Source organism: Panthera onca, chromosome C2 (genome assembly GCF_046562875.1).
Source record: "Panthera onca isolate mPanOnc1 chromosome C2, mPanOnc1 haplotype 2, whole genome shotgun sequence".
NCBI lineage: Eukaryota > Metazoa > Chordata > Mammalia > Carnivora > Felidae > Panthera > Panthera onca.
Window position 1 is genome coordinate 68,467,781 of NC_138347.1, and position 22,356 is coordinate 68,490,136.

The window sequence follows — 22,356 nt, forward strand, 5'->3', positions numbered from 1 at the left end:
GGAAAAGGATGGGGGTTGGAGGCACAGAAGGTAGGGTCGCGGTGGGGTCTAGACCCAGGCAAGCCTCCACGCGTCCAACCCCATTCGCGTTTGCTCAGGCACGGGACCGGGAAGGAGCGCGTCCCGAGAGTGGGCAGCCCTCTCCCAGCTCCTGCTCTCATCCCCGCCGCGGAAAGCCTGCAGAGCGTCGCGGGGGTGGGGGCAGAGACCCGCGGCTACCCGTCCCCGTCCGGCTCGGGGCCCACTCCAGCCCGGCGCGGCGGGGCGGGAGGAATGACCCGCGGATTCGGCACAGGGGGCTGGGGAGGAGGCAGGAACCGCGCTTCAGGTGGCTCCTCCTCGTTGTTTAAAGTTTGCGGCAGGCGGAGGAGCCGGCTCTGTCCTCCCACCGCCGCCGGCTCGCGGCTCCGCACGGCGGGGTCGCCTCAGCCTCGCCTTCTCCCCCGGCGCGTCCTACCGCCACTTCCCTGTCGGCTCCCGCCCCGCGCGGGTCCCGGATCCCCTCTCCTGTCTCCATCCCTCCCGGTGCCCGAGCGCCCCCCGCTCCCTCCCTCCGCTCTGGATCTCCCGCACGACGTGAGCGGAAAGTGAATGAGCAGCCCCAACCACAAAGACGAATTACCATGAGAAAAATAAATCAGGGAATCGCCGTCCGCGTCTCACGTTCCCGCCGCCGCACCCTTCTCCACCCTCCGAGGCGGGAGCGCGGGGCCCCCGGGCCGCCGCGTCTGGGCCCTGGCGGGGCACAGTTCGGGCTCCGCGGGGCCCTGCCAGGGCAGGGGGTCTGGGAAGAACCGGGTGGGGGCCGGGCAGGCGGGGACGTCCGTGAGCGCGAGATTTCACACTCCGAGCGGGCCACGCGTTCCCACGCGCCTCGCCGCCCGCACTCTCCTTCCCTCCGGTTTACTCGTCGGCCCTCGGTGAGCCTCCATCGCGGCGCCAGTCTCAGCTCCTCTGCCCCGCGCTCTCTCAGCCTTTCATTCGTCCGTCCCCTCCTCCAGGCCCGGGCGGCGGGTCCCCATCACGGCTGCTGCCCAGACGCACCGGCCGCGCGGCCAGACCAGGGCCCCGCGCAGCCGGGACCCGGAGCGGGCGGTCGGCGGGAAAGCGGCAGCGCGGAGGGCGAGGAAGCCCGGGGACCCCCTTCTCCTCCCGCCCGCAGCCTCCCCCACCCGGTTCCAACTTGCTAGCTCCTCCGGGTGCCTACCCCTCTGCCCAGCCGAGTTGCTGAAGTTTGCAACTTGCAGCCCCAGCCCGCTCAGGGGAAACGCCCGGGGCTCCCGGGACTCACCTCCGGGCTGCGGGCACAGGTGCCCTGCTCTCGGCGGCTCCCGGCTCCCGGCGGCACGGAGCAGCGGAAGCCAACCAGGAAGGCTGGCGGCCCGTCTGGGAATGGGCGGCCGCGCTGGAACAGCCCCCGGCCCTGGGCTCGGCGCTCCCCTGCAGTCCCGACCCGGGCCCCGCGCCGCTGCGCTCGGGCTCCTCCAGCAGCCGCTGGACGCGCGGCCGACCCGCCCGGCTCCGTGGAGCTGGGTTCTGGCAGCAGTCCCCGCGCTCCAACTAGCTCCCGACCCGGAGCGCGGGTGAGAACGGGGAGGAGACGGAGGAAGCCGAAGAAAGGGGGGAGAGGCGGTGGGGGGAGGAGTTGGGAGAGAGCGGAGGGAAGGAGGGAGCGGGAGCGAAGAGGAGGGGGTTGGAGAGGACCTGCCGCGGCCGGCGCTTCACCCGCCAGCCCCGAGGCGCGCGGAAGAGCGCGAGGGGGCGCCCTGCATCTCAATGTCCCCAGGCTCGGCCCGACTCCCGCCCCTGGCCTGCCTAGTGTGTGTCACCCAGTGGGTGGACACAAGTCCCGCTCCGCAGCCGGCATTCGGACGACGAGACCCAGGTCTTCCTGAGCCCTTGCTACCTTTTGCCACATCCTGCCTTACTGTCCTCGGTGACCCCATCTCGAACCTGACTTCCTCTAGGGGCGTCAGCCCACCAGAACCCTACCCGCCCCAACCCTTGGCGCCTGAGAAAAGTCTCCCTTCCCCCCGGCTCCCAAATTCCCCAGCCCTATTAGCTAGGGACGATCTTCCTGCCTGTGGATTTAAACGGGGGAAGGAATCGCGTACAAAACAGGGGAAATCTGGTATAAATTGCGGTCGAAGACGAGGCTGCTGGGCTGGACTGGAAAACCAGAACTGGCTGGATCAGGGTTAACTTTACCAGCTGCACGACCTTGAGGGAACCTCTCCATGCCTCAGTTTCCCCAACTGTAAACTAGGGCTGGCAACACCTACCCTCAGAACGATTTGGGGAACAAGTAGGGGCTGTAGTGAGTAAAAATATCCTCAAGGAACACTGGGAGGACATCCAGGAGATTAGCGATCCCGGGAGGCAGAGGAGTGCTCTCGGCTGAGAGAGAAGGGTTACGGCGATCTCACCGATCAAGGCTGAAATGTTTACAAGTTTAAGCATCTAGTGTTTCTGAAGGCAAGAACCGGGGAGGGAGAGACGGGGGGCTTCGAATCCTATCTGCCCGGGCTGCAAGAGGGATGGGAAGGGAGCCCTCTGCTGAACAAAAAAAGGTATTTTAAAATTAAAAAGGTGACCTAAGAAAAGAAAACGAAATAATGAAGGATAAAGACAAAAGACTTGAAAAATTAAACCTCGAAAAGAGTAATTTTAAGAGATAACCACAGAGAACTGTGAAATAAAAATGGGTAAGTCAGAAAAAGGACAACATTAAAAGTCCTCCTGGAGTATGCCAGAAATGGAAGAAGGAGAGTGAATCATTTTATATAACAAAATTCTGGGTAAAGGAAATCCCAGATAAAGCAGAGGAACGGAGACAATAAAAGAACTCCAGAGCTGTGCTTCCCTACACACGCGCGTGCGCACGCGCGCGCGCGCGCGCGCGCGCGCGCACACACACACACACACACACACACACACACACACCTGAACCAACATGAGAAGCAATTTGGTCAGGATGATGGGAAAGAGAGAAAGAATCCAAGAAGGGAGTTTATGGGACGCTGTAAAAAAGGGGGAACAGTGCACAATCTCAGAAATAAAGACTTTTTAGGGCAACAGAAATGCCAGAACTCATAAGGTACAGAGTGGAGAGGAATTGCAAAAGTAAGACACACTCTTGACAAGAGGAGAGATACAAAGAGGAAAAAAGGAAGGAAACGTGTGTCAGCACATACCAGCACATACCATCTGGTAACCCTTCCATTTACTTAGGGGTAGAAATCAAGTTCAAAGACGGAATTCAGGGCACTGATCCTGACCTTCTATCTGAGACCCTTCCACTGCTGTGAGAGCTGCTTCCTCTCCCCCCAACCCCCACTCTCATTCCCGACAGAATCATGGAGACAGGTTTTTGCCATTGCAAAAATATAAATGTATGTAATATATAGACACCTTTTAATTAATATGGAAACAGGAAAATATTCGATATACTGTAGGGAAAAAGGGTGAGCAGGAGAGTCTGTCTGTTGGGAGAGTAGACGAAATGCCTTGTGAGCAATTCTGTCTGCAGCAGCTCTCTCCTGAAAGGTAAAAACAACCATCTCCATCCTTCATCATATTCTCTCCCCTCCCCCTCTTTCTCCACCGTGTTTGATTGCTTTATCTTTCTGCCTTTCCAACATCGCTTCATGCCCCTTCTTGGCTCTCCATCTCCACTTTATGAATGGGTGAATGAATGACAGAGGGCTTGGTGCAGAAAGAGAAGAAAGGAGACCCGAAGATTCAGGCCAGGGACTCTTCCTTTCTGGGGGGAAGCAGGAGCCAAGAGGCAGAGACACCCAAGGAGACACAGACAGAGGAGCATAGCTGCTGGGGATGCGGGCTAATTAATCTTAATTGCATCCTACAGTATTGTATTGATTAACAGTGATTACTCAAGAGCTCTCAATAAAAGAGAGCTTCAGAAGTCCAAGCCTCAGGAACGGACAGTTGCTTCACTAGCCTGGCTCACCACATGCATCAGGCATCTCCTGAGTTGGACAAATCCAATCCAGTTAGAATCTCTGACTCATTTACTAGGAACAAAACCTGGAGCATTGACCCCCTCGCTCAGTGTCACTATCACCTTCTGTCATCTTCCTTAAAACTCTGTAATAACCTGTACAATAATTGCTTCTATCAGAAGCAATTCTCTACCTACCGGAAATGTGTTAATTAAGTAGAATGTAAATACAGTAATTAACACAGAATTACCCAAAACAAACATGCTAAAAGAGCAGCGATCATGGTGGGGGGAGGAGGTGAAAAGAAGTTCTTAGAATTCGCTGTTGACCTAGAAATTCCAAACTTATCTTGAACTAAGTTGTCAAGAGGTTAAGAAGGAAGTCCAGATTTTCCTGCTCAAGGATGACAAGGCTGAGCACAACACTGCCTCCTGCCTCCCATCTGAGGGCATTTTTCTGGGAGCTCTGGGTACCTCCGAAAAATGAGAGTGCAGCCCTCCCAGGAAGGCGTGTACATGTGTGTATATGTATGCATACATGTCTGTGCATGGCCCAGGCACAGACACAAATCTGGCCTTGTAGCAAAAGGCATACAAACCACAGTCACACATATATTGATAGCAAAGAGAGAATTGAAAAGAAGGCACCAATCACTTATGATGCCTGAACAGTTTCCTGGTCCCAGAATCACCTATTTATTGTGCCTGGGGAGAGAGAAGAAAAAAGAAAATTCCCACCCCAGAAGTCATTGTCTAATTGTGAACCGAAAGCACACTTATGTCAGAGGAACTGAAGTGTCACTAAACAGCTTTGCCATTGTCCTGAGCTAAAGTGAGAGAGAAGATCTTCCTTCCTTCCTTCCTCTCCAAACATTTAAGTGCCATTCACTGTGCTAGGTGGAGAGGTCATAGGAAGAGGAGAAAGTCAGGGTCTCACAGGCATACGGGGCAGGGCGGGGGGCGGGGGCAGACATAATCACTGCAAATCTGAGGATTCTGCTGCAGGACCAAAGCTCCACGGGCACGTGGAGGGCCAGTGACCAGTTCCACTCGGCAGGGCAAGGAAGGGCAAAGGGTCCTTCTAGCTGGGAATGGAGACAGGGCAGGAATTTGCCAGACAGAGAAGCAGGAGGAGGCAGAGTATTCCAGGCAGAGGAAATAGCATGTATGAAAGCACCAGGCGATATAATTAGATTTCTGTTTTGGAAGAATTACTTGGCCCTGGTTAACAGATTCAGAGAGAGCTGAAGCAGTAAATGTGAGCAGGTGCATCGTGTGTTGGAAAAGAGCACTGCACCAGCAGTTAGGGCTTCCCATTTCTAAGACCAGCTCAGGAGCTGATGACCTGGCTGTCCTTGGCCACCCTCTTAAACTCTCTGACCTCAGTTCCTCATGGGTAAAATGAGAGGGGTTGATCAACCGGTTTCCAAGGTCTTCTCTGTACACACATTCTATGATTCTAACTTTTCCGGCAGACAGTCCTTAAAATTATGTTTCTTCACCAAAGGTATGCACTTTGTCCTTTCCATGTGTGTAGCACTTTCAGCTTGCAAAAGTACTTTCCATTCGATACGTTTTGACCTTCATACTCCTATGAAGGAGATGGCTCCATGACACTGCAGACAGTCTTGTCCAGCTCCGTGGTGGTAAACACCATCTCTGTGATGATGACGTCCAAGTTTGTGTCTGTGGCTCTGACCTCTCTCTTTTGAGACCCAAATGTACAGACCCAACTATCTGCTCCTTTCGTCCACGTGAACATCTAATAGATATCTCGAGTTTAACATTCCCGAAATCTAACTTCCAATTTTCTTTCCTAAAACCAGCCCTTCCTTGTGACTTCCCTAATCTAGTAAATAAAAACTCTGTTCTTTGAATTCCTCAAGGCCAAAATCTTGAAGTCATCTCACGCTCCACATCCAAGCCATCATAAATTCCACGGTCTTGACCTTTGAAATATTTTCACAATCAAACTACTGCTCACCCCCTCCTCCACTAGCACCCCAATTCAAACCACTATCTTCTCTCACCTGGATGTTTGCTCTGCCTGCTTTCACTTTTGCTGTTATAGTCTGTTCTCTGCACAGAAGCCATTCCAAGTCAGACCCTGTCACTCCTCTGCTCAAACACCTTCCACAGCCCTGCAGCTCACCAGAGGAAATGCCACATCCTTAACAAGCCCATAAGACTCTCTGACACCATCTCCTACCACTCTCCCCTTCTTCACTTCTCTTTCACCTTACCATCCTCTCCGCCATTTCCCAAACACCCAAGGCTGCCGCGTCAGGGCCTTTGCACTTGATGTTCTCCCTGCCTGGAAAGCTCTTTTGACAGATGTTCACATGGGCAGTTTCCTCACTTTCTTCAGTCTTGTTCAAATATCAGTTCATTAGAGGTAGAGGTACATTACTTATCTTTTCAGAAATAACAAACCCCTAGGGGCGTGTGGGTGGCTCAGTCGGCTGAGTGTCTGACTCTTGATTCCGGCTCCGGTCATGATCCCAGGGTCATGGGATTGAGCCCCACATTGGACTCTGTGCTGGGCATGGAGCCTGCCTGAGATTCTCTCTCTCTCTCTCTCTCTCTCTCTCTCTCTCTCTTTCTCTCTTTCTCCCTTTGCCCCTCTCCCCCACTCCCCCTTTCTCTCTAAAAAAAATAATTAAAAAAATTAAAAAACAGAAACAAAAATAACAAACCCCTTTCACCTTCTATCCTCATTCAACAATGTACATACATGCTTATTTATTGTCTATCTTCCCTGACAAGAATATGAATTCTGCGAATGTGGAGACATTGTCTGCTTTGTTCATTACTATCATCCCAGCCCACAGAATGGTGCTTGGTAAAGAGAAGAGCACAATGACAAGTTAATGATTGTATTAGTATTATCCTTATTTTACAGACAGGGGAACTGAGGCACAATAACACAACTGGGCATTTTCAGAGCTGAGAGTTGAACTTAGGTTTTTCCACATCAAACTGTTCTCTCCACTTGTTTGTTAGTTAACATCTATATTTTCACTTAAAACTTTTTAACAGAAAATGCATAGTAGAGAAAAATGTACTAATTGTTTTCCACTCAATTAGACACATGGGTCCGCTGGCCCACACAGTCAAGACAGAGTAGAGTTAGCTCTGAAAGCCCAGACCCTCTGAAGTGTCACTCACCTCACATGCGCATCCTCATCCTGGCATCGTTTTTGTTTCTTGTGTTATAGTTCTGCTTCTTCTTCTCAATTCCTGAAAAAATAAATCCCCTTCCAGGCATTCATCTATTTACCCTCACACGTTCTCTCTGGCAACATGCGTAAATGAGTGTGTACATCATGTGTGCACACACAACATACACACAACACACACACCCCATTTTCATGTCTCCTAAATCAGGGGTGTGGTGCAAGAGAAGGCAGGCTGATTTTGCAGCTTGCCCTCATACGCAGGGGCAATCACATGTCTCTCCCCAGGCACTCGGGAGCACCTTTCGCCTTCCCCTTTCCTGCTGTCCCAGCAGGCACTATCAGATCTAGGCTGTGGATGAGTCAGGAAGAAGTGAGGGATGGGAGGGGTGCAAAGATCAGAAGGAAGGACAGAGGCACCGCTGGCCCAACAGATGACACCAGGATGCCTGGTAGATGAGCTACAAAGGGACAAGTCAAGTGCTCAGCTAGAAGCCAGCAGGCAGGGGTCACTCTCAGGACACTTGGACTCAAGGAAGAACAAAAAGTGTGGTCACTGTTCTTAGAGACATTTGAAAACGTGAGAGCTTTGTCTGTGATTTTCTCCCAAGACCAGCCACAGACGTCCCAAATTGATCAGGACACAGGATGGACATTGGCCAAGGAAACATGAGACAGTGTTCCCAGAGTGGGATCAGAATCCTGCCAAGAAGAGAATCCCAAGTTGTGACCAAGAAGAGGCCCAGGTGTGGTACTGAGAGGACCTGAGCAGGGCTAGCCCTCTGGATGGGAGAAAAGGAGGAATCTGAAGAAGAATCTGCTGCCTGAGTGGAGATGGAAAACCATCAACATGGTTGAGAGGTTATAGAAAGATTCCTTTGCAGGATGCCTGGGTAGTCGGTGGGTTAAACGTCTGACTTCGGATTTTGGCTCAGGTCGTGATCTTCAAGCCCTGCATCAGGCTCTGTGCTGAAAATGCAGAGGCTGACTGGGATTCTTTCTCTCCCCTTTTCCCTTGCTCAAGCTCACACTCTCTCTCTCAAAATAAATAAGTAAACATTTAAAAAAAAAAAAAAAAAGATTCCTTTGCCCTGACCAAAATGTCTCTCCTCTGGTGCTCAGTGACTTCAGAAATCCTCCCTGTTGGGGAACAATAGGTTGGCATAATGCCTTATCTAGATAAGGCAACCCATAAATTAACAGCACTTTTACAAGGGTGGGGAATAAACCGTCATTCCCTTCATATTATCCACTGAGCACACCACTATACTGGGACTGTACGATACCCCCAGAATCCTAGCCTGAGAAGAATCATTCCATACATTGTTACTCATGGAACACATGGGGGGATATAGTAGGGGTTGATGCCCACCTGTGAGCAGGGCCAGATTAGAGAAGCCTTGAATGTCATGGAAGGGGGATTGGATTTAATTCTACAAGCCAGGAGAGGAGGATCATCCAAGGTTTGGAGCAGGAGCCTGATGGGGTGAGATGGGTGGCAGTGGGTGGAAGTGAGAGAAGGAGACCAGTTAGGAGACTGTTATGACAGCCCCTGCAACCCACTGGGCAGAGACGATGAAAAGCATAAAAACCCATGTCCACTTTTGCTGTATGAGGAAGGAATCTAAGGGATGGGAATCCACAATAGGGAACTGAAAGGGACAGGGGTGAAACAAAAGCAGGAATATGGGTGCCCAGGGAAGTCAGGAGTGAGAGCCAAGTGAATAATAAGGTAAGTCCTGATGAAGAGAACTTTGCCCCCTCTCGGTATGGCTGAGTGTTGGCTCTTACCCAAGTCTGAGAAGTGCAGAGGGGTGGGATGTGCCCTTAACACATCCTGGTGATGCTTCAGGCAGCTCAGATCTCAGACATTGGCTGGAGGCACTGATTCTCAGGGAGAGACAGCAAACTCCTTCATTTCAATTAAATAAGAATCGTCCCCCCCCCCCCATTATTTGCTCAGTTTTGCACTGAGGCTGGAGAAGACATAGATAGAGGATGAGCAATACTTAGGGGATGATCATGTTATTGGGAATGTGACGTGCATGTGAGAAGTAAATAGCAGGTAAATGCCAGATAGCCTGCTGTAGGCAGTAAACACCAGACAAGCTCAAGAGAGAAGGAGCCCATGGAACTGTGTCCCGGAAGGCTTCCTGAGGGACGGGGAAATTGCCCTGGACCACACAGAAAACGTAGGAGTGGACAGACACACAAGAGGGAAGAGACACAGTTAGTGGAGTTCTTTGAGACAGTAAAAAAAGTAAATATAAAGGAGGAATGACTGTAATCTACTTAGACAAAGTACTTAGACTAAAGTACTTAGACTAAGTACTTAGACTAAAAACTTTTGACTAAGTTGTCTAAGAAAGGCTGTTTTAAAAGGTTAAGTCATCATATGGCTGCAGGAGGGAATGTCTCTTTTCTTAAGATTAGTGAATGGCTTAGATTCCGAAAGTAAAATTAGGAGCAAAATTTGGTTTCTTTAGATGGTGCACTGTTAAAACTCCCTCCTTTTATACTGATGCAATGAATAGATAAACAAAATGTAGTATAGACATACAGCGGGATAATATTCAGCTTGAAAAAGGAGGGATATTTTGACACATGCTACAACATGAGTGAAACTTGTAGACATTATGCTGAGTGAAATAAACCAGACACAGAAGGACAAATATTGTATGATTCCAATCATATGAGGTACCTAGAATAGTAGAGTAGAATGGTGGTTGCCAGGGACTAGGATGGCAGGGAATTGGGGAGTTCGTATTTAATGGGTATAGAGTTTCAGTTTGGGATGATGGAGAAGTTCTAGAGATGGATGGTGGTGATGGCTGCACAACACTGTGAATGTTCTTAATGCCACTTCACTGGCCACTTAAAAAATCATGAAGATGGTAAATTTTATGTTAAATGTATTTCACCATAATTAAAAAAGGTTAAGGGGTACCTGTGGCTCAGTCGGTTAAACATCCAACTCTTGATTTTGCCCCAGGTCATGCTCTTACGGTTCATGAGTTTGAGCCCCAAGTTGGACTTTGTGCTGACAGCGTGAAGCCTGCTTGGGATTCTCTCTTTCCCTCTCTCTCTGACCCTCCTCCACTCATTTTCTCCCCCCACCCTTAAAATAAATACATAAATTTAAAAGGGGGGGAAACCAATACATATAGAATGATACAGTATATATATTAAAGAGGAAATATTTTTTAAGATTTTAGCTTTTTAAAAAATTTTTATTCTTAATTTTTTAAATGTTTATTTTTGAGAGAGAGAGAGAGAGAGAGCATGAGCAGGGGAGGAGCAGAGAGAGAGGGAGACACAGAATCTGAAGCAGGCTCCAGGCTATGAGCTGTCAAGCACAGAGCCTGATACGGGGCTCAAACTCATGAACTGTGAGAGTATGACCTGAACCGAAGTCAGACACTTAACCAACTGAACCACCCAGGTGCCCCATTAAGATTTTATTTTTAAGTAATCTCTACACCCAGCATGGGGCTCAAACCCACAATTCTGAGATCAAGAGTAGCGTGCTCCATTGACTTAGCTGGCCAGGCGCCCTTAAAAAGGAAATATTTTTAGAGAAATAGTTAACATGCTAAATATTGCGTTATGTATACTTTACCACCAACACCACCACCACAACGAAAGAATCTATGCCAAGACTGAGCAGATTTAGTATCTTTATAAATGTTCTGGAGCGAGGGAAAGTCACAGGATGTACCTGCACGTAGCAGATGACTAAATGTATTCTTCTGGGTACAGTAGAAAAAACTAACAGGCTTTGACGGTAGGAGGCACCAGAGTAATGGCCCTCAATCCTGGGTTGATGACGGAATTGCCTGGGGGAACTTTTAAAGATATCTGTATCTGGACCCCAGCCCCCTGAGAACCTGACTTTGTTGCCCTGGGGCGGGGCCTGAGGAATTGGCGGTTTCTCAAAGCTCCTAGGTGATTCTAATCTACGGCCAGGGTTAACTGCAAAGAGCGTTCAGGCTGAAAAATCTCAGCCTCTCTGGGTTTGAGATTAGGTTCTGCCATTTGCCAGCTGTGCAATGACCAAGTTACTTTTTCTCAATATTTCTTAATATTTTCATTTCTCAATATTCTCAATATTTTGTTCTTCAACATTCTCATCTTCAAAATTGGGTGATAATAATCCCTACCTCAGAGGGTTGCAGAGAGGATTAAGAAAGATACTACACATTTAGCACAGTGCCTGGGGCATTTTCAGAGCTTACTAAATGTTAATTATTATTGCTATTGACTGACTTTGTATAAATTGGCAAAAAAGGGGAAGATGAATTTAACATGGCATGAGCAAATATGTTTTAAAAATAAACAAATCCAAACTTTGTGACTAACATCTCTGTCAGAAGCCAGGAGAGAGCCTGTGTCTTTAGAATACATGCATTTGAAGTGCTTGCTTTTGTTCCAAGAAAACACACATCAGACATCGGCAAGGTGGGGGCAGTTTGGGAATAACTTTGCTCTCAAACCTTCGTGTTTCTCTAAACACCATACATCCTCCCTTCATTGATTTGTGGTGAGTTCTAGTCAGTGAAACTCTGAAGGGATGTTCTGACCCTGGAGAAGGAAAGGAGATAGAACAATTGAGGGCTGCGGAGGGAAGACAGGCCATAAAGGTTAGAGTTCTCCAGATGGGAAAAGGACACGATGGAAATCAGTAAACTCATCAATAATCAGGAGAGGGTGAACAAGGACTTATTCAGCGCAAACACTAGCTGGAGGGAAAGATGAGCGAGGAACAGTTAGAACAAATAAAGGGAATGGGTAATAAACTTGTGAGACACATTACTCCAAGATGTAGCACATGAGGGAAATATAAATGAATTCACAAAGGATCTGGACAAATTAATGTCAGATGTAAATGGATGCCCAGGGGAGCTGACATATGCCCACCTTGAAGGTCGGTGTGGGGGAAGGCAATGAGTTTGTCCTTTCCAACGATGGCTGGAGACTGTGGTCTGACCAGGATGTATTTTCCAATTTTCTTAGTCTCCCTATGGAGGGATTTGGCAAAGGGTCAAGAATGAATATGAATGTGCTATGTTCAGCGACAGTGAGAAAACTGGTTTGGCTAGAGTAAAGGGGCTGTGTTAGGAAGCAAGGGGGTTTTGTCTGGATATGCAAGACTGGATTAGATTATGAAGGGCACCCAGAGTGGAGCTGAGGGGCTAACATTAGTCCAAGAACCACAGAATGTTGTAGCTCTCCTAGTTTATCCCCTTCCTTTATAGGATGAAAAACTTGAGCTCAAAGAGATAAATTCACTTGCCCAAGGTCCCACAATGTGTTAACAGCAGAGATGAGAATCCTGGGGCTTTTCCACTATACCACATGGTGGACTGGGTCTTGGAAGGACTTTGGAGAAAGATCATTACTAAATCAATAACCTTTGGCAAGTATCTTATCTCCTCTGAGCCTCTGTGAAACAACATAACCCTCCCCGGCCACACTACCCTGGGGGTAAGCATGGAGACTTGGCAGAAGTCACAAAGCTGTATTCTCAGACTCCAGCCCCATCAGCCTGTGGGAATTGGGGAATTCCCCAAAGTCTTCCCAGTTAGTTCTTGCACACTCCAGCATAGATCTCAGTCAAGTCCTGGGCTCAAGGCATACTGGCTGCTCTTGCTTTATCCCTCCTCCTTGCTTTGGTTGTTTGGGTTAATGTCCCATCAGAGAGCCCTCCTGGTGTCCAACAGTATTCCAAGTTCTGCCTTGACGTTTGTGTAGAGGACATTGTCACACAGAGTGCAGGAAACACTGGTTTTCCTCTCGCTGTCCTTTTTTTATTGTTTCTCAGAAATGGAACCAAAGTTAATTTTTGGTGTTTGATCACTTTGTACTGCAGCTGTCATTCCTTAGGACTGGGGTCTGGGTAACAGGACAATCTGAGTGGTTCACTCCCTGCTGCGCTCAGAATTCACCCTCCCCTCCAAAACTGGCTCATTGCCCTTCAATTTCTTACAATTGTATCCCTGGTGCCCAGCACACTGTAGGGGCTCAACAAATATTTGTCGAATGAATTAGTGTGCAAATTTCTCTTCCAGTGGATTCTCTCTTCAAACTTAGAAAATTAATTTTTTTCCCAGGAGGCTCAAACCAGCCCCTGCATTCTTGCTCACCTCATTCTCTCTTCAGACTCCAGATGGGTTTGTCTGAACCTCAGAGCAAACAGAGCTTAGGCTTCAGCTAGGACCCTATAAATCTAGGGTGCATGCAATGAGATAATGTAGATAAACGTGTCCAGCATAGAGCCTGGGATATCATAGATAACTCAACATTGTTATTCTTTTTCTTTCTTTTGCCTAACTAGGATCACTGACTCAGAAGGGGGAAAAACATCAAAGCCTTCACACAAAGAAATTGATTCAAAATGAAAGCAATTTGGAGTCAGGAAAATTATGGTGCATCCACATATGGCATAATGTGGGTGGTTCTACTCACCGAAACTTAAAAGGGCTACATGGATTTTATTTATTAGAATTTTACTTTAGACCCTCATCTATTTCCAAAGAAGACTGAAGACAAGTGAAACAGTTGGAAAACAAACATTTCTGTATAAGAAAAGAAGGAAAAGAAGGATGAACGTATCGACCAATTGCATGGGTTTATGTGATAAAAGAATGGAAAGAGGGAAAAATGAATCTATGGACAGAGTGATACATCCCAGGTGCAGGGCCCGACGGCTGGGGAGGGCAGAGATGGTTGTCAGTGGATGAACACGTCACAAGGGAGTGTGTTTTGGGGCCAACACAACAGAGGTACATCTGTGGGAGCTCCTGGGTGAGGGGGAAGTGCTCAGTGTTTTTTCCATCAATCTAAGAATAAAATGGAAAACTGGTTAAAAAGCAACAAAAGAGGTATGTTGGTAGATTAAAAAAAATTTTAAGGTTTATTTATTTTTAAGACAGAAAGAGAGAGAGAGAGGCAGAGAGAGAGAGAGAGAGAGAGAGAGAGAGAGAGACAGAGGATCCAAACCCAGCTCTGAGCTGACAGGCTGACAGCAGACAGCCCAAGGCAGAGTCAAGCTCATGAACCATAAGATCATGACCTGAGCTGAAGTTGGACGCTAAACTGACTGAGCCACCCAGGGGCCCATTTTTTCCTCTTCTCCTTCTCATTCTGGCCTCAAGGCAAGGGAAAATCCCCTGGATTTTCTAGACCTTGGGATTGGCATGAGAGGGCACATCTAGTTCCTGAGAGTGGGGCAAGAGAGTTAATTGAGAGAGTGCCAGAGAGCACTGTAGGGAAAGCTGGAGCCCTGGGAGGGGTGTCTCCAGATAAGGAGACAGGCATCAGAGGGATGTAGTCTGGACATTCCCAACAGCGAAGCTGATGAGAATGTGACCACAAGTCAGGGATCCCCAGCACCAGGACAGGGCACTCTCCCTTCAAAGGAGGACCAAACATTATCCCAGCCAAGCCCACCTATCAGGGCTTTGGAAGCTGAAGACTGATGCCACTATCTGCTTTACAACCCCCCTGCAGGGGAGCATTTGCAGAATCCCACCTTTCTCTGGGAACTCAATACCATCCCCAGGGGGAGAGGGGAAATCATCTTGAGTTGACTAAGTTTTAAATTAAAAAAAAAAATGGCTAAGAAATACTGAATTTTATTGAGTTTACTTGAAAGTGACTAGAATACATTTCTTGCATCAAGCAGAATGGGAGCTCAAGATCAGAAATTAACCTGAGTTATAAGAAAATGAAGTTACACGTTTGCACACCCTAACCTGTGGATGTGAAATTTGTACATGCTCTTCTGGTTTTTATGGTCACTGTTGCCATAGTAACACTTCAATTAACCAGAAAGCAGCCTTCCAGGCTTTAAACTTCAGGCATAGCCCCAAAGTGGAGATTAAAGTTGTTCTAATGACAAATGTCCCCAGATGGGGAGTGACAACAAAATGGTAAAAGTAGGAAAGGTGTGAAGAACTCATACTAAGATGGTTGATTTGCATGCCAGAAGCCTCTCTTGTCTCTCTTGCACCACTTCTTAGTTGTGTGACCTTGGATAAGTCATCTAACCTCTCTGAAACTGAGAACTGCAGTGGGAGAATTGTGAACGCACTTGGGAAACTGTCACGAGCTATACATGAGCAGTGTGTACTCTCCCTATTAGATGATGAGTTCAGCTCACATTGGCCATTGTGTTTGCCTGTATCAGCCCCTGATACAGTGCTCAGCATGGCTAAATGCTCACTGTATACAGGCTGGAACTGAACTGAACAGGTTGACTATAGCTAGTAAAGTCAGGATGCTCCCTAAGAAAATGAAGAATGCAAGAAGGATAAGGAGAGAAGGAGAAGACAAAGAGGAAGGAGAAGAGGAATCAGAGCAGAATGAACAGAACAAGAAACAGGAAAAGTCAGGCAAGAGCACTCCAGAGTGAGACCCACTAGCTGTGTGACCTTGGCCAAGTTAATTCATCATTCGGACCTCATCTGCCAAATGGGAATTATAATAGGACTGACTGCATAGGGTCCAGTGAAGATTAAATGAGTTAGCATCAGCAAAGTAGCTGGCATATAGTAAGAGCTCTGTTAATTATTTTGATTGTTAGACACATCCACGGGGTGTGTGAAAAATGGGTAGTCATTAACAATTAAAGAAATACAAATGAAAACAATGCCATTGTCATCTGTTGGCAAAGATTATTTTAAAAAATTATAATTCTTGAACCCTTCACATTCTATGAAGATATAAATGAAGTACAGGGGATGGCGATTGGGAGGAAAGAATTATTTCAAAAAGATTTCCTGGAGAGTGTTGTTCTGAGAATCACACACACACACACACACACACACACACACACACACACACACACCACTAAGCATGGGATGCCAGTGCTTATCCATCAACACAAGCCTAGTGAATTGGGGATCCAGCAGAACCACTCAGAAAACTAGATATGTGACCCCTACAGTTGGAAGAGGGGAGTGCAGGAGTCCAACGTCTGTTCCCATGAACCTAGAGGGCAAGAGAGCTGTATGGGCTGCACAGAGATTGAGAGCAAGAGAGTTGCGGTCAAAGACACACAGCAAGGAAGCCTCAAAAAGACACATGAAAATGCCCATCAGAGAGTCAGCTTTAAATATTCACTGTGCCATGAGGAGCACAAGAACATTTTATGACAATCCCAGTTAAATAGAATCTTTCTTTTCCTCCTTCCCACTCCTTCTTCCCCGGCTGTGACCACGGAGGGAATGAGAAGCAGCAAGTAGCGAGAAGAAGAGAATATAGGCTGACCACTCTCATTGCCAAAGGCAGACAGCTTGCCTGCAACTGATCCCAGTTGGGGAATGGCGGAGAAGCCTTATCTCTGAATGAAGATTAAAGTGCTAATAGCATTAACATTCTATTACTGAATTTAAGATTGTGTTTGCATCTTCGAGTGATCACGGGCTGTTTCACGTTTTAAAAATGAGTAAAGTTTCTACATTCAGGGACAGAAAGTCGATTTCCTTCACTAAGCAGGATTAAAGAGACGTGGGAAGCAGAAAAAAAGTTGTTTTGTTATTACATCCTACGAATCCTGTTTACCGATGGTGTATTTTCAGGCAGTGCTTCGAGGTTGCTGTGGATGGCTGTTTGCCTGCCTGGCATCCACCCCCTCTGGTAACAGCTCCCTGATTTCCCTGTGGGGAATGACTTCCTCCAGGCAGTGGTTTCGGTAGACGTGTTAATCAAGGTGTCCCCTCACTCTGCCTAAGAGAAGGGCACGTACCCAACCTAAGCCAATTAGACTTTCTCTTCAGACTCTTGGACCTTGAAGACGGGACTGGCATGCTGGAATTATTTCATCCCCACTACTCTGATTAGTTCCTCTACCCAGATCTCTGGAAATTTCCCTCACTCTGTGGGCCAAGCTGGAGAGAAACCATACATGGTTTCAGAACAGAACTGGTGATGCGACCAGTGCCCTCTGATAAGGGGGATTTCCTAGTTCCTCTAAAGAAAAAGTCACAGAGCACATCTCAGCTTTTGTGGATTGTGGACAGTTATAAAAGGTGGCAGGCAGGTAGGTAGGTAGATAGCCAGACATATAGATAGATGTGGATAAAGTTTTTATTTCCTATATCATATGGCCATCCCTCTAGCCTAGTACTAATGGAAATGACATACGGATTTGAACGAGCAAGTGTGGTTGATGGAGTCATGTATTTTCTGAAGGGCTGCTTTGGCATTTCAAAATGAGACTCATAATCAGAAGGTTATACCAAGTTAGTGAAAAGTAATCACTTCGTCATGAAACTGTAGCCCAATTTTGTGGCTTTTTCAAGAAACTGTTTTCTGAATACAGTCTCTCTTGAGTGGTTTTATAGTGTTTCGGAAACTGGTTTGTTATTATGTGAGGCTTAATGATCTCTATCCCAGTAGGTGTCAGTGAATCAAATGTCCTGAGGTTTAAGCAGAATAAAATGGATTAAAATCAAGAAATGTGTATCGAGCCCTATAGCAGCCATCATTGTGCCCTGCCTGAGAGCTATCCCCCCTCCCACCACTTCTTTGCTAATAGAATATGTGCACAGTTCAGATGCCAGGCAGTCATGTATTTCAGGGATATGCCACCTCAGTCTTCAGTCCTTCAAAATAATTCTATTTATTTTGCTAGTGATCGGCTTTGAAAAGGACAATTCTGTTCTTTGACTGAATTCTGTTCAGTAGGATATTAGTATCCGTATCCATTTTCTGGGTAGAACATTTCAAGAGAGATTTCTTAGTCTTAAACAAAGGCACAAGAAAGAGATTGCCCCTCTTCTGCCTCTGGATGGTGGTATGTGAGGATGTGATGCCTAGAGATGGTGCAGCTATCTTGTGCCTATGAAGAAAGCTAGCTAACATACTTGAACAACAGGAAAGGTAGATAGAACTTGGATCACTGATAATGTTAAGCGAATTAATTCACCATCTCTAAAATTGTCTTACCTTTAGGCTTCTGTTTTAAAAAATGTTTGTTTAGTTTTGAGAGAGAGAGAGAGAGCATAAGCAGGGGAGGGACAGAAAGAAAGGAGGACAGAGGATCCGAAGTGGGCTCCACAATGACAGCATAGAGCCCAATGCGGGGGTCTCACTCATGAACCGTCAGATCACGTCCTGAGCCGAAGTTGGACCCCCAACTGATTGAGCCACCCAGGTGCCCCTCCTTTAGACTTCTTACTATGTGAATTAATGGTAAATCTTTTATTTTTTCAGTCATTTGGATTTGCTTTCTGTATTTGAAAGCCTTTTTCCTTGAGGATTTTATAATCTCTTTTAAAATTTTTGCAGTTCCTGTCAGACAAAGATATTTTTCTTAACTGGTACTAACATCCTTTTGAATCTTATATGAAAGATTACTTGAGAACCACAGAACTCCCTAGGTAAGCAAAGCTATCCTATTACTAGATAATTATAAAATGCTCACTGAGGTTACAATCTGATAATATTTTTACCGGCTTCCTGCCCTCCCCCATCACCCTCGCACTCCACGTTACTTCCCTGATCTGGCCCATGGACCAAGGGATATGCTGAATATGAAATATTATTACAAAACAAATGTCACGAGCAAGCTGCTTTACCATGTAGACACCATAGAGGATTTCTTCCGTCTTGTGACAATATTAAAGATATGCCTTTCATATTGCTTCTGCCTGAGAGTCTGTCAAAAGTCAAACATTAAAAAGAACTTGAGGAAATCATGATCAGTGGCATATTTGGAGAAAAGTGTCACCTGATGAGAAAGAGGATGATAATATCAACGATATTTTGAATAAATTGGTGTCAAAACACTCTTGCACAACTTCTTGGCAATGGCAAAATACAATCTTCCCACACGTTCAGACATAAACCTCCCACACGTGAAGGCATAGTAGGTCCCAGTGTAGTTCACAGGGTAGAGAATAAATGATATGGTTTTCATGGCTGCCAGAGGGTTAAAAGACACGGATGGCCACGGTGAAGGGAAAAAAGCTATTCTGGAGGACCAAACAGTCACTGGGGAGAAAGCAGCTCTGACCTTTGATTCACCAATTAATTTTGCAGAAAGGCAACTTTGCAGTACGTTGCCCCCAGGAGCAGGCAGGATACAACCTTCACCTAGCTTTATGAGAGAGAAGCAAATAGCCAAAGCAAGCTGACTTTGGGGTTTTCCAAGAGAGCAATTTGCAGGGTTTTCTGGGGTCAGTGAACATTTAGCCTTCTGGCCACCCTGTCTGCCACAATTACCACAGTGCAAAGTGATGGGCAGTGTTTGGGAGGTTGATGGGAGACTGCGTGGCATGGGGGAACACCCCAAGCTTTTATGCCACCTACCTCCTACCACTCCTGCCTCCAGCCTCCCCATCCCCAGCTGTGTGATCTCAGGCAAACTCTTTATTCTTTCTCAATCTTATTTTTTCCTCTTGTGAAGAACAGATGACAGGCTTGCCTGCCTGAGAAGTTTATTTTAAAGATTCAAGGAGATAATATGAATGTAGTGGAAGCTATTGTTTTGAAGATCCATACCCCTTTGCCTGAGGACACACCCTCCTCCACCTGCAAGGTTTCCAGAGCGTTCATCTTATTGGTGACAGGACCACCCTGCCCCGACCCATGCCACAGTTGACTGGCCTGAGATACACATGAACCGAATTGAGGTTTAGGAACTGAAACAACCCAGAAAGAAAGGCTAATCTCATTCTGAAAATGAGAACCAATAAACTGAAAAGAAGGTAGCCGTATTCTGTACAGCAGAAAAACGTGGTCAACAACGAGAGAAAGGAAGGAGAAGCCCAAAGACAAGCAGAGATGAGAATAAGGAATTTTTCCTGGGTCCCTCCTCACCCGCTCTTCCCCAGGCAGGGCTCCAGCCTGGTGCCGGTCAATTCCTGCTGCTCAGACTGCAGTTAGAGACCCCATAAATCCCTCAGATCTTCTTCATTTTTGCCTAGCTTAGCAATAACCATTTTCTGATAGTAGCAACAAGTCCTTCATAATACAGCATATTGTACAACAGTGGGGTCTCACTCTTTCAACAAATACGTCTCTGTGCCCACTCTGTGCCAGGAATGTCCTTAGGAACGGAATGTAGGGTTCCGGACTTCATGGAACTCACAGTTGAGTGGGAAACATAGCTGTTCACAGACAACCACTCAGACAGATACGTGATATACCCCTGGCTCTCTTCCCTTGTGTTATTAGAAAAAGGCTAAATTATGCCCCATACAGACACTCATAAGATGGAGAAACATCTTAATGGGGTTAAAGGTCAAGTCCTGGCACTTCAACAGTTAAACATCAGTCAGGTGGAAAATGTACTAATCCTAATGGCTTATCCCCTCCTGCCAGATGAGTGAGGACTTCCGTTTCCCATCATCACCTTTATTGCTCTCTTTAAATCCTGGGGTTTCAATTTCCCTTCCCATCAGAATGATTCTGCTTTTTAACAACCTCAGACCTTTCTCCCTCTTTCTGTAGCCCCAGGCTGGTGCATCCACATCTTATAAGAGAGCCATCTCTCCCCAGCAGAGGGCTGCGCAGACCCCAAGGAGCTCTGTTGTCACTGATTTATGATTCCCTGTCCTCTGCCTGTTGAGGGAAATCACTTTATCAAGATGAAAAGTCAGGGGTGGGGGTGGAGCATGATTTCCTGTTTGGCTCCACGCACTCTCCTGCATATTCCAGAAGCACTTATATTTACAAGCCATCAGGACTGCATGTGAGTGATGTGGAGAGAAATTACCAAATATTGAATAGAGGTGTGTGATTTGCCTTACATTTATTCAGTTATGCTTTTAAGGATTTCAATACAGGACAGGGAGGGAGAGCCATTCTGAAAGTAGAAATAAGGAGCAAAGGCATCTGGTCTGCAGACATTTTTGGGGAGACACTTTTCTGCCCCTTACTCTCCCGTTCAACGAATCGGAATGCACTTGTGGGTCATTAGCACTATCTGCATTGTCACCTTTCAGCACAGGACGTTTCTTGGGCACTCTCCAAGATAAACCCATTGTTTCACAGACGTGAGAACTGAGGTTCAGAAGGGAGGAACGATTTGCTCAAGGTCATACTGTAAAATGGGGGCAGGGACTAAAAACCAGATCCTTTGACTTCTGACCCGTTGTTATTTGGACTTTTGCTCTGGGTGAAGTGCTGGGTGAAGCCTAAAGCACTGGGTGTTGTTCAGTGGCCTCAGCATGGTGTGTAGTGACTTCATCATCAGGGTATTACCAGTCTTGGACAGACATGAAAATACACACAAGGCAGAATTTTCTGCACAATCTTGTATCCTGCGTTTTCAGTTGACTTTATGGCACAAGCTTTTCCCATGTTATTGCTTTGTCTTCATAACCATTTAATGATTTTAATGATTACTTAATATTTTACCAAATAGATGTGCCACCGTTTACTTACCCGTTCCTGTAACATTGGACATTTCGGTTTCTCCAGTTTTCCATTAATATAAATAATATTGCAATGAGCATTTTATGCATATAGCATCTCCCCCCCCATATTTATGTTATTTCTCTAGGATAGGTTCCAAAAGTGGAATAGTTAGGCCAATGATTCTAAACTCTAAAGAGGTTTATGGCTCTTGATACATATTGCCAAATTGCCTGCTAAAAGCGTCTTACCAATTTACATAAACAATTTTGAAGAAGAGTGAAGAAGGTGACCAAATAAAAACTTAGCAAGAAATTCAATAAAAACCACCTCATGTATACATCATGTATGTACGCTGGGTAAATGCATTCTGGGTTGCATGCCGTGGGATAATCCTCTCTCTCATAGAGTTGAAAGAGAGGAAGAAAGTAAAGGCCTTTGGGTTCATCATGCCATTATTATCTCCAGGCATCTCGGCTGTAGTTCTTGTGGGCTGTACAATAGACAATCACCTAAAATACTTACCAAAATGCTAATAATGTGCTGGGCTGGTCTCCAGAGATTCTGGTTTAATTGGCCAGGGGGTGGGGGGTGGGGGGCAGGGGGTGGGGTGATCCAGCTCTGAGATTGTAGAAGTTCCCCCGGTGACTATAATGGGCCAGCATGCTCCCTGCATGGACTTAGAGGCAGGCAGGGAGGCAGAAGAGATCAACAGAAGCAAAGACCCTGAGTGATGTCCCCAGACCTACTTCCCTCTCTGCTTCCTGTGCCCTAGGGAGGCCTCAACACATGGGTGCCAAAAAATCTCCCACAGCTCCTCCCATCCTGAGGCCGGATGTGTCTGCTGCATCCAGC

General features: G+C 46.8%; 1 protein-coding gene across 3 annotated transcripts in view; it reads right to left on the reverse strand.

Annotated features, from left to right (window-relative positions):
• SEMA5B (semaphorin 5B) overlaps window positions 1-1,400 on the reverse strand; it is a 117,949-nt gene extending 116,549 nt beyond the window's left edge. For all 3 annotated transcript variants that reach the window (XM_078453067.2, XM_078453066.2, XM_060639775.3), the window contains exon 1: window positions 1,292-1,400. The gene's annotated coding sequence lies outside the window, so the exon portion shown is untranslated. The remainder of the gene's footprint in view (window positions 1-1,291) is intronic.
• Window positions 1,401-22,356: the final 20,956 nt, after the last annotated feature.